We start from the raw sequence: 13557 nt of genomic DNA, 5'->3' as shown, positions 1-13557 counted from the left end.
TTTGAAGCAATGAAATTTGATTTCTTCAGAATAATAGAATTGGAGAGAGGACTAAATAGAGGCTGAAGGGTTGTAGAAAGAGTCTGGAATCAGGAGGACCAGGACTTGAATCCTGGTTCAGATATTTGCTAGCTGTGTATTCTTGGCCAAATTACTTAAACGCTCTGAAATTCTGTTTCTTCAGCTGTAGAATAATAGTCATAACCACCTCACAGAGTTGTTGTGAAGACTGAATAAGTCAAATACAGCACTTGTAACCAATACAGTCCGGACATACAGTACATGGGACGTATGTAATCAACGTGAACTCCTTTCTTTTGCCTGCCTCCCTCACGTAAAACTAACACGGTAGGTCTTGAGAACTTATAATGGCTGTGGAAATAGTTATGTTCTTGAAAAAAAGTGTGTTTAAATCATATTTTAAGAATACTGATGGAGATGTTGACGAATGCTACCCCATGGATGAAGCTTGAAGATGCTACGCTAACTGAAAGAAGCCAGTCACAAAAGGACAAATTCGTACGATTCCTCTTGTAGCAGGTCCCTAGGGTAGTCAAATTCATAGAGATAGTCCCATGGTGGTGGCCGGGGGGCAGGGAGAAATGGAGAGTTAGTGTTTAATGGGTTTCAGCAGGAAAGGCAAAAAGCTTCTGGAGATGGATGGTAGTGATGGTTGCAGAACAATGTAAGTATTCTTAATGCCACAAGACTATGCACTTAAAAAATGGTTAAAATGGTAAATTTTATATATATTCTACCACACAAATAATACTGAAAAGTACTTGTTACTCAAAATAACTTTATAATAAATTATTTTGAAAAAAGAATTATTTAGTTAAATAGTCATGTTGTAGGGAGTTCCCACTGTGGCTTCGTGGGATAAGAACCCAATGCTGTCTCTGCCGGGACATGGGTTCAATCCCTGGCCTTGCTCAGTGGGTTAAGGGATCTGGTGTGGCCGTAAGCTGTGGCATAGGTTGCAGCTGCAACTCTGAATCAACCCCTGGCCCGGGAACTTCCATATGCCACAGGTGTGGCCATAAATATATAGACATATTGCAGTTTCTTGTTCCAGCTTCTAAGCTAGGAGAGCACTACAGGAGAAAACCCAGGTACCTCTCCCACTTGGTTCAAGAACTTGCTCTCCACTTCAGCCAGGCCCTTGTTGCTGGGCAACACTCTGCAACCTGTTCCTAGTCAGCCCTCGCTCAATGGCTACAACAGCTGTTTGAAGCATGTGTAGACTTTCAGACTGTCTTAGTACACTTATGCCAGAAGAAAGACCTTCCCTCTACCCTTTATCCGTAACCTACCTCCCATTTCAATTTTTTTTTTAAAAAAAGGTGGTCTATACATACTCACTGTCTATACTCATTAACACCCACTGCACTCAGCCATTCGAATTGTTTCTGATGCCAGTATTAAAATTTTTAATTTAAGGAGTTCCCATCGTGGTGCAGCGGTTAACGAATCCGACTAGGAACCATGAGGTTGCGGGTTCGGTCCCTGCCCTTGCTCAGTGGGTTAACGATCCGGCGTTGCCGTGAGCTATGGTGTAGGTCGCAGACTCGGCTTGGATCTGGAGTTGCTGTGGCTCTGGCATTGCTGTGGCTCTGGCGTAGGCCGGCAGCTACAGCTCCGATTCGACCCCTAGCCTGGGAACCTCCATATGCCGTGGGAGCGGCCCAAGAAACAGCAAAAAAAAGACCAAAAAAAAATTTTTTTTTTAATTTAAGAGCTTCTGATTAGATCAAATCCAATGGCCTCATTTTACATCTCAGACCAGCTTGACCTCTTGGTGGCATCTGATACCGACTACTTCCCTCTTTGAATCTGTTCTTAGATGGGCTTTCCCTGAGCATGTCCTTTAAATGCTGGCATGTCCTGCAGTCCTCTGCTTGGCCTGCCCTCATCCTGTTCAGCTAGCTCCCATTTTATGATCTCGCCCTTTCATACACATGTGACTCACACCCCAAGATCTTTCTCTCCTAAACTTCAGAACCACATTTCCAATGGTCTGCTAGTTGTTGCCATGTGGATGTCCCCTTCTCAGATGTCCAGAACCAAACCCAAGCTTCCTTTCTACTCTCTCATCCAATGGCTAGAGGATTAAGAAATCTGCAACCATCTGCTATTCCTCCATCTCTCTCACAACTTCCATATGGAGCTCCAGTCACTAAGTCTCACAAATTCTACCTCCCCACAGCATACTCCGTAACGTCTTCCCCACATTTCCACTGTTAGTGCCTTAATCAAGGCATGTCATCTCGCTCATCAGGATGGCTGCACTAGTCTCCTAACTAGCCTGTTTAATTTAGTTATTTCCCTTCTGGTCTGATTTTCACACTGCTGCCAGAGCAATTTTCTAAAATGTGAATCTGGGAGTTCTCGTCGTGGCACAGTGGTTAACAAATCCGACTAGGAACCATGAGGTTGCGGGTTCTGTCCCTGCCCTTGCTCAGTGGGTTAACGATCCAGCGTTGCCATGAGCTGTGGTGTAGGTTGCAGATGCGGCTTGGATCCCGAGTGTTGTGGCTCTGGCATAGGCTGGCAGCTACAGCTCTGATTAGACCCCTAGCCTGGGAACCTCCATATGCTGAGGGAGCGACCCAAGAAATGGCAATAAATAAATAAATAAATAAAATGTGAATCTGTGTCATTCCTCTGATTTTAAAATCTCCAGTGGTTCCCCAACAAGGCAAAGATCAGCTACAAGGATTAGACACACAGTTGCTTCTAATCTCATTTCCACCACCCGCCCACTCCCCAAGTCCCATGAACCTCAAGCTCCTTCTCAACTCCTTAAAGAACGATCCTCAGATCTCTATGGCCGGTAGATGCTCCTCCCTCTTCTCCACGTGGGGAGCAACTACATGTTGAACTTCCCAGCCTCCCCAGGCTAAGTGATCACACTCTTCTAGAGCAGTCTGTGCGTGGCGCCTCTGCTGCAACATTCAGCACACAGCATGGCACTTTCCTGACTCTTGCTCCCAAACCGTAGCGGAAACCTACTCGGCCGAGCATCTCAAGATCAGGAATTTCACCCTACTCGTTTTTCAATTCACCCTAGATTCTCTCTAGCCCACGTGGTCTCTCTCTGTCTAGTCACTGGCTCTCCCAGCCACCCAAGCTTGGTGACACCAATGCCACACTGATAGACCGTGGTGAGTGTGTCTGCTACAAGGTGTGGGAAATCATTTGTTCATCCCACTCACACATATTAGATGTGGGAACACACAGATGAGTAAGACTCAACCCCTCCCACTAAGGAGTTCCCAGGCTAGCAGGGAACACAAACACCTAAACAGACAAGGTCTAGGTAACATGCAGGAGGAGCCCAGTGTAGAGTGTCCTGGGACGTGTTAGAGTAGAGGCCGTGGAGGAGGAGGATTATCCCACAGGTGTGGGGCCCTGGGCATGGGAGCCACCCCTGGAGGAAGCTCCTGGGACTTATGGCAGGGAATGTAAGAGAAAGAGAAGGGGACAGGGGAAACAAGAAGAGGAAAATACTCAATTAATCACAGGAACTTTTTGTCAGCTGTCCAAGTAAAAGTCTTAAGTCATGAGACACCAAAGGCAACATACAGGTTCAATGCAATCCCTATCAAATTACCAAGGACATTTTTCATGGAACTCAAACAAAATATTTTAAAGTTTGTTTGGAAGCGCAAAAGACCCAGAATAGCCAAAGACATCCTGAAAAAGAAAAATGGAGCTGGAGGAATCAGGCTCCCAGACTTCAGGCTATACTACAAAGCAACAATCATCAAAACTGTGTGGTACTGGCACAAAGATAGAAATATAGATCAGTGAACAGGATACAAAGTCCAGAATTAAATCCACACACCTACAGCCAACTAATCTATGACAAAGGAGGCAGGAATATACAATGGAGAAAGGACAGCTTGTTCAATAAGTGGTGCTGGGAAAACTGGACAGCCACATGGAAAAGAATGAAATGAGAACACTCCCTAACACCATACACAAAAATCAACTCCAAATGGATTAAAGGCCTAGATATAAGACCAGACACTATAAAACTCTTAGAGGAAAACATAGGCCAAACACTCTCTGACATAAATGACAGCAGCATCTTCTCAGATCCACCTTTCAGAGTATTGACAACAAAAACAAAAATAAACAAATGGGACCTAATCAAACTTAAAAGTTTCTGCACAGCAAAGGAAACCCTAAACAAAACAAAAAGACAACCCACAGAATGGGAAAAAAATCTTTGCAAGTCAATCAAATGACAAAGGACTAATCTCCAAAATTTACGAACACCTTCTGCAGCTCCATACCAAAATAACAAACAACTCCATCAAAAAATGGGCAGAAGATCTAAACAGACAGTTCTCCAAAGAAGACATACAGATGGCCAAAAAACACAAAAAAAGATGTTCAACATCACTCATTATTAGAGAAATGCAAATCAAAACCACAATGAGGTACCACTTTATACCAGCTAGAATGGCCATCATCAAAAAGTCTACAAATAATAAGTGCTGGAAAGGGTGTGGAGAAAAAGGAATCCTAGTACTCTGTTGGTGGGATTGTAAATTGGTGCAGCTGCTATGGAAAGCAGTATGGAGATTCCTCAGAAAACTAAAAATAGAACTACCATTTGATCCAGCAAGCCCACTCCTGGGCATCTATCCAGAGAAAACCATGACTCGCAAAGACACATGTACTCCAATGTTCATTGCAGCACTATTTGCAATAACTAAGACATGGAAACAACCTCAATGTCCATTGACAGAGGAGTGGATCCAGAAGATGTGGTGCATATACACAATGGAATATTACTCAGTCATTCAAAGGAATGAAATACTGGCATTTTTAGCAACATGGATGGACCTAGAAATTATCATGCTAAGTGAAGTCAGCCATACAATGAGACACCAACATCAAATGCTTTCACTGACATGTGGAATCTGAAAAAAGGACAGACGGAACTTCTTTGCAGAACAGATACTGGGTCACAGACATCGAAAAACTTATGGTCTCTGGAGGAGACAGTTTGGGGGGTGGGGGGATGTGCTCGGATTATGGGATGGAAATCCTGTGAAATTGGATTGTTATGATCATTACACAACTACAGATGTGATAAATTCATTTGAGTAATTTTAAATAAAGAAAGAAAACAAACTAACAAAAAGACATATCCAGACATTTTATTGTGAAAACAACGAAATCCGCAATTTCCTAGGACACACCTCACTCCCTTTTTGCCTGTCCCTCTCACACCCATGGACACAAGAAAAACTGAATACTGTAATGGAAAAATCTGTGTAAGCACTGGCATGGCAGTAGTGACCTATTTAGAGCCCATGCTGCTCTCTCCACGCTTCCTTCAACAGTCGCTTCTCATGTGTGCTCTCCATGCCCAGGGCTCTCGGGCTTTCCTCACTCCTGCAGGTCCTCTTCCCCTCCCCTGATCCCACCTTCCCTGCACAAGGCAGAAGCAGGCTACATCCTTTTATGCTGCCCTATTTATTCAAACAGGATGTTACCAAAAACCATCACATCATTTTGCGAAAAAAAGAATTTATCAGCAATAATTCTTTTTTTCACAGCAGAAAGTCTACCCTTCCATTTGGAACCATAGTTCCTACTGTTATACTTACTGATTTAGTTTCTTTAAGTCTTTAGAAGACCCAAAGTTTATTCTTAAAGGAAAAGTAACCCTATCAAAAAAAAAAATTGAGATAATAATCATCACACCATGTAGTAGAGAAAACTCAGATTTAATTTCTGGCTTTGTCGATATCTTACTACACAATATTTGGTCTATTTAATCTCAAATTCTTATAGAAATCTTGAAATGTAATATTTCACACAAAGTCATTTCTAAGATATTTTCATGTTTTTGCTCCATCTTATTGACAGTTGTTTTACTAACTTGAAAACTGGTTAAATATGTATCTAGATACAAAGCATAAGAGAACACAAAACCATATTTTGGAGTTCCCATTGTGCCTCAGCGCGTTAAGAATTCAACTTAGTGTCCATGAGGACGCGGGTTCAATCCCTGGCTTCACTCAGTGGGTTAAGGATCCGGCATTTCCATAAGCTGTGGTGTAAGTCACAGATGAGGCTCAGATCCTGCGTTGCTATGGCTGTGGCATAGGCCAGCAGCTGTAGCTCCAATTTGACCCCTAACCCAGGAACTTTTCATGTGCCAAGGGTGTGTCCATAAAAAGGAAAAAAAAAAATCATCTTTCAATTTAGTATTTACATTTGTCAGTAACTATTTTAATCATATTTACTAATCATCCCTGCAGGTTCCATTAACAAAAACCAATGAATAACAGAATTGTGCTTAATTGAAGCTGGGAGGTAAGGATTGAAGGGGAACCGGGTGATTACTCAGCTCAGATCTGATCCTGAAGTCATACTAACCAGAGAGAAGGGAAAAGGAGGGACGCGGGGAAGAGCACAGATAAAAATAGTTTAAAACAGTATGTAAAGTAAAAATAATAGTTAAAGAAAAAAACAATAAAGTTGATTTCACTCACAGTTAAGAGTCCCTGAGAATGAATGAAGTAAACTCCTCCTCCATCCCTCAATCCAAGAACTGAGCAGAAGTTCCATTCCAGGGCAGCTTGGTGGTGCTGAAAGGAGGCAAGAAAAATGTTAAGATCTCAAAATCAAAATGATGAAAGGCACGCCAGCCACTCATCCTCCCACTTTAGGCACTTTTTTTAAAAAAGTTAATCATCGAATTAAATGTTATAATCCAATTTCCAAAATTGTTCTACTCCACTTAAACTGCTGTCACCTCTAATAATCTTACAGGCAAATGCATTCATTTCAAACATCATTCTCTTCAGATTCTACAGTATCTGAAGCTCTTGATGACTCCACCTTTTCTGCTCCTGCCAGGAACACAGCTGGCTCCGTCTTCAATACTACAGATCTGGCTCCTCTTCCTAATCTAGTCCAGCAGCAGCTTCCCCCAAAGGCTGGGTCCTCCATTCTCTGGCCTCTGCGAACTCATCTCTTGAAGAATTTAACCCTCACTTTGGGGATGATGAATGTGAAAGTTCCCTCTCCGGCTAGGCATTTCAGCATGAGCCCTGGTTCATGTTCCAACTGCTGAGGAATTTCCCCTCGAATGTCTAAAACCAAATGAGCACCCTCATCTCCTCTAAACTGGTTTCTCTTTCCAGTTATTACATGCCTGATCGTCCTACAGATCTGAAAAGCTTTGAGTCTGTTGTTTCACTTCCATCTTTCTCTCTCTCATCATTCTGCTGCATCCCTCGTATGCGTCCTGCCTCTCCTCTCTCATCTCCCCTGACCAACTTAACCCCATCACCACTCCACCACTGGATTATCTCACTAGGGTCTACCTCCTCATTCCTCCCTTTTTGCAATGTGATGCTGCCACCAGATTAACCTTCTGCTAGATACCATAGTACTTTTTTCCCTTTCAAAATCATACCATCACTCCTTTTCTTCGGAACATAGATAGTGTGGTGGTTTTATTTTTTAATTTTTTAAATGTTTGAAAAATTTTTTTGCTTTTTAGGGCCACACCTGCGGCATACGGAGATGCCCAGGCTAGAGGTCAAATCGGAGCCATAGACACCGGCCTACGCCATAGCAAAACGGGATCTGAGCCGAGTCTGCAACCTATGCACAGCTCACGGCAGTTCAGATCCTTAACCCACTGAGTGAGGCCAGGGATCAAACCCACATTCTCATGGATCCTAGCTGGGTTTGTTAGCACTGAGCCACAACGAGAACTCCCAGTGCGGTGGTTTGAAAATGTTCCCAGGTTCTTTCTCCTCTCCTAAAAGGTGGAACCTAAGGTCCCTCCCTTTGAATGTGGGCTGCACTTACTGCCCTGCTTCTCAGAAATAGAATGTCTCAAGAGAGCTCCCTGCCCCCAAATTCCTTACCTGCAGAAATTGTTAAGAGATTGTAAATGCTTACTGGTGTTCTAAGCCTCTAAATTTGGGGGTAACTGGTTACATGGCAATAGATTACTAATTCAGAAGGCCTTCTGCTGCCGAGTGGATCAAATCCAAAACTCTTATGCACTCAAGGTCTTCCACTAACTGCCCTTATTTTATCTTTAAATACAAACACAACTGCTTCAGCCAGTTATTTTACTGACCTCACATGACACGGTAAAATGCTGCTTCTTTAGCCTATGCTATTCTCACACGCAATCTCCATCTTTGATTCCCCCTACTAATCGAAATTCAACACTTATCTCTTAGGCTCAAAGTCTACCCACCAAAGAAACAATTCCATTTTCTAATGCGTATAAACATAAACATATATCTAATTTCCAAAACTATATTTAAGTTAGTTAAGGGAGAAATCATGACTTTGCTATCTTTATATTCACCATATGAATGGACATATAGATATACTTTCTGTTTAGAATAAACTTTTACGACCCTTCAAAAAAAAAGTTTTGGAGTTCTCGTTGTGACTCAGTGGGTTAAGAATCCAACTGGTATTCACGAGGATGTGGGTTTGATACCTGGCCTTGCTCAATGGGTTAAGGATCCGGCATTGCCGTGAGCTGTGGTATAGGTCGCAGACGCGGCTCGGATCCCATGTTGCTGTGGCTGTGGTATAGGCCGGCAGCTACAGCTCCGATTAGCCCCCTAGCCTGGGAACCTCCATATGCCACGGGTGCAGCCCTAGAAATGGCAAAAAGACAAAAAAAAAAAAAAAAAAAAGGAGTTCCCACTGCACCACTGTGGTGCAGTGGAAATGAAGCCAACTAGTAACTGGGAGGTTGTGGGTTCGATCCCTGGCCTCGCTCAGTGGGTTGGGGATCCAGCGTTGCCATGAGCTGTGGTGTAGGTCGCAGACTCGGCTCGGATTCTGTGTTGCTGGGGCTGGGCATAGGCCAGCAGCTGTAGCTCCGGTTCGATCCCTGGCCTGGGAACCTCCGTATGCCATTGGTGTGGCCCTAAAAAGCAAACAGAACAAAACAAAACCAAAAAAACATGTGAGAACAGCCAGGAAAACACCAAGTGGTAGAGGGGAGGACTAGTCCTCCAGACGTTAAATTATACGATAAAGCCCCTTCCTGAAAAGTATGCTACTGGCCCACAAATAGATAGACAAGTCAGTGGCGCAGTACAGAAAGTTCAAAAAAAGACCTAAGTACTGATAGAACTTTAGTACTGTATATGATAAAGAGGGCGTCTAAAAATCTCTGGTGCAAAAACAGAGTTTTTAATGAATGGCTCAAAGAACTGATAAGCCATTTGGAAAAAAATTAAATGAGATCCATATTTCATACCATACATAAGAAGAGACTCCAAATGAATCAGGAATCTAAATGGAAAACAATAAAGCTGTACAAATACCAGAGGGGGAAAATGGTGAATTCTTTTCTAAACTTCACATAAGGGTGTGCTAACTATGACTCGAAATCAGGAAGAATAACATAAAAGGCTGATAGTATGTTTATATAAAAAAAAAAAGTGTGCATCTTTTTAGGGCTTTACCCAAGGCATATGGAAGTTCCAAGGCTAGGGGTTGAATCAGAGCTGCAGCTGCCAGCCTACACCACAACCACAGCAATGCCAGATCTGAGCCGCATCTGCAACCCACACCACAGTTAAGGATCTGGCAATGCTGGATCCTTAACCCACTGAGCAAGACCAGGAATCAAACCCATATCCTCATGGATACTAGCTGGGTTCTTAACCTGCTGAGCCACAATGGGAATTCCACATAAAAATTTTTAGCAAAATTTTTCTGCATGGCCAAAAAAACAAAAAATCATTAACCAAAGACAATAGATTAAATGAGAAAAAATATCTGCAAAATATCACAGTTAAAGGGCTAGTATCAAAAAGGAATACTTAAAACTAGAAAACAAAAACTAGTAATTTGACAGAATGGTGGGCAAAGGACAGGAATATACACACAAATATATATATACAACATGTATATACAGACACACACATATACCCTTAAATATATGGAAGATATTCAAGTTCACTTATAAAGGAAATACAAATTAAAAGTACACTGAGATGCTATTTCTCACCTATCAGATGGACAAAAATTAAACAGTTTGAAAAGTCACTCTTGGTCAGCATATGGAAAACGAGGTGCCATCATACAGAGCTCCTTGGAGAAACGGCCGCTTTCAGGGCTGAGGCAGGGAAAATGCACAAGGAGGACCATCTCTGTGCCAGAAAGTGAAACAGTGTCAAAGAATGACAGGGATATGCCAAAACTACACAGGAGCCAGCTTGAAGAAGCTCCCACAGGCCAAATCTAGGACAATTTGAGCTTCAAAAATAAGTAAGAATAATAAGATAAGAATAAAGTAAGGACCTGTGAGTCTGAACTCATATTAAAAAAAAATAAATAAATGAGAGATAAGGGAACACTCTCTGTGGAAGAAAGGCAATGAATAAATGAAGAGGGAATGATGAAATTTTAAATCACCATTGGGTGACCATCCTAAGACTAATGAGAGTCAGGTAGGAATCAGCCATGGATTCTATTGTACAAGTAAAAGTCTGAGGAGGAACAGGTTATTACCTAAACACATCACTCCGCAAGAGAGGTAATGTCTGAAGTGGGGAAAAGAACAACACTGGTCAAACCTGGTAGACTGGGCTTTAACTAAAGGATCATATTCAACATGCCCAGAGGTGGGACACAGATATGGTGTCTCTATATTTGATGCACTGAGAGGAATACAAAGTCCCTGCACAGCATTTCCACCAAAAAGGCTCAATTTGAATCTAAACACGAGGAAAATTCCAACCAGCCAAAATTGAAGGACATGCTGGTAATAATTGGCTGGTGCTCCTCCAAACTGTCAACACCAGTAAACACAAAGAAAGACTGAGAAACTGTTGCAGATGAAAGGAGACCAGATGTAACCTATGGCCCAGGATTTTCTTACCAAAAAGACATCTGCAGAGTAACAGATGGAATCTCACATTGGTACTTAGATAACCTTATTGCATCAGTGGTAACTTCCTGATTTTGAAGGAGAATAAACTTAATAAATAAGGAGGGGAGAAGAAAGATCTGGCTTGGAATGCATAACCTGCATCTAACGACAAGGAGACTTCAGACCAACACAAAATGAGGAACATTCTCTTTTTTTGTTAAAGGTACTATAGTCTTCAAAAAAAAGTCAATCTGATAAAAGACCAACTGTAGAAATATTCAAGACGAAAGGATATTAAACAGATATGACAAGTAAATGTGATGCATAGCCCCAGACTGGAGGAAAAATGTTATAAAGGACTTTATTAGGTCAACTGACAAAAGTGTGATACGGATTGCAGATTGATGAAAATAGTTTAAGAGTACAAACCTATGAAACAGTAACTGCTGTGTAAGTAAAAATTCCTGTTCTTAGAAAAAACACAATAAAATATTTAGGGGTAAAGGCCATGATATATATGTCATCTTCAAATGAGTCAGAAAAAAATATACATATACACACATACGCAAACATAAATACAGAGCAAGAAAATATGCACAAATGATAAAATAAATGGGAGAAATGTTAACAGTAAGTGAATCTAAGTAGGAACAGTTTTTCTTCGCATTATCCTTGGGGTTTTTTTGCAACCTTCCTCATTTGTAATGGTCCATCCTCTAAATGAAACTACTACTCAAAATTACCATAAAATAGATTAGGATCAGCAATCTTCAAAAAGAAACTATGCTAACAGTTAGTGCCAAACTATTTTAACAATAACTATATTTCCTAAGTGTTCATTTGAGGGATAAGGTGTCTCAAAATGGCCATGCGACATCCTAAGGAAAACACAACTGGACAGAAGATGAAATGGGTGAAAGAAGTTCTATCCAGTGTGGCTAAGATCTTAAGTTTCTCTGGAGCCAGGCTACCTGACTCTGAACTTAGGCTCCAAGCCCTGAGCTTTCCTAAGCTTTAATTTTTCAATGAAGTGGGAATGATAATAGTATCTATTTCCTAGGGCTGTTGTGGAATTAATGGAATAATAGGGAAAAAAAAAAAAAACATTTAAGCGATGTGGCCAACACACAGTAAGCACTCATTATTACCATTATTTCTCCTTTCTATTGTAACATATCTGCCACAGGGTAATGGGGCTTTTGATAACTAATTACAAAGGACACCAGAGAAGAATTCTTCATATTTATGCAGCACCATGCTGTAGAGTAAAGATGCTCTGATTTAAATCCTCGGTTTTTAAGGCAGAATAGCCCTTGGAGTAAAAAAAAATGTCCTCTATCAAATTCTCACAACTTGATGAAAAAATATCAATTGAAAATATCTCTTTCTTCCCTGTTTTATTTCTATATTCACCAGGTAAAGTTATGATCCAAATTTTACCCCTTTTTTTTGTCTTTTTAGAGCCGCATCCGTGGCATGTGGACGTTTCCAGGCTAGAGGTCAAATGAGAGCTGCAACTGCCGGTCTACACCATAGCCAGAGCAACAAGGGATCCACGCTGCGCCTGCGACCTACACCACAGCTCACGGCAACACCAGATCCTTAACCCACTGAGCAGGGCCAGGGATCGAACTCCCTGTCCTCATGGATACTAGTCGGGTTCCTTACCGCTGAGCCACAGCAGGAACTCCCAAATTTTATCCTCCTGATCAGTCTACCACTGAGCACCGTACACCTCCCACTGCAAGTTACTTCACTGGGACATTCAGCCTCCGTTAAGCTCTCTTAGCTTAGTGATCATCATTCAGTCTCACAGTCCCCACTGACTCTGAGTGAAATGATAAAATCAAATGTCTTCACCTGCGAAATCACACCCTAGATACCCAATCAAACTGCGCAGCAGCTTTCCCTGTCTTGAGGGCCTGCCTAAGCAGTCAGCCCTTCCCTCCCTGACAGGAATTTAACTACCACTGTTGAAATGTTAACTTTCCAGAAGCATCTATCAAGGGTGGACCATCTGTCTTTATTAACCAACAGGATGCCTAATGGACACTGGGAGCAATTCAGTGCTCACTGATTAATAAACACTGGCCCTCATGACAAACAGCACCAAGCACCAATCAATAGCTTTGTGTTAATCATGCAAAAACAGAAAAAAAAATGGCTGCGTTAACTCTGAAATTGATTTTAACCTTTCATGCAACATATTTCAAAATGTATTTTCAAAGAGTAATTTTAAGCACAAATATCACACAAGTTCATCATGATCCGCACAGATCACATGAAATAATCAATTACTATCAAATGGAAGTAATTTAGTAATAACATGGATTTCTAGTATTTACTCAACAAGGTTTTCGTTCAACTTCCACATAACCCTCAGCAAAACCCAAGACTCTCTTTTAAAAATACAGAAAATAGGAGTTCCCATCGTGGCGCAGTGGAAATGAATCCAGCTAGGAACCATGAGGTTGCAGGTTCCATCCCTGGCCTCACTCAGTGGGTTAAGGGTCCGGTGTTGCCATGATTTGTGGTGTAGGTCACAGACTGTCTCGGATCCTGCATTGCTGTGGCTGTGGCGTAGGCTGGCATCTACAGCTCTGATTAGACCCCTAGCCTGGGAACTTCCATGTGCACAGGTGCAGCCCTAAAAAAAAAAAAAA

The 13557-nt window shown here is 41.8% G+C and overlaps 1 long non-coding RNA gene across 19 annotated transcripts in view; it reads right to left on the bottom strand.

Moving 5' to 3' along the window:
- The window catches only part of LOC106506781 (testis-specific gene 13 protein), a 539004-nt gene that overhangs the window by 343379 nt on the left and 182068 nt on the right, over positions 1-13557 (bottom strand). For 18 of the 19 annotated variants that reach the window (XR_014833848.1, XR_014833854.1, XR_014833851.1 and 15 more), the window contains one exon: positions 6519-6614. This is a non-coding gene — a long non-coding RNA (testis-specific gene 13 protein). Of the gene's footprint in view, positions 1-5627; positions 5688-6518; positions 6615-13557 lie in introns of all 19 variants that reach the window. The other variant, XR_014833871.1, reaches the window with a different exon arrangement.

The sequence above is a fragment of the Sus scrofa genome, chromosome 18 (assembly GCF_054392235.1).
Source record: "Sus scrofa isolate SSC_HxYL_T2T_F1_AM1 chromosome 18, Sscrofa_HxYL_maternal_Yorkshire_Landrace_v2.0, whole genome shotgun sequence".
Taxonomy (NCBI): Eukaryota; Metazoa; Chordata; class Mammalia; order Artiodactyla; family Suidae; genus Sus; species Sus scrofa.
The sequence above is the reverse complement of the archived record's forward strand: the minus strand, read 5'-3'. Positions and strand labels throughout refer to the sequence as shown.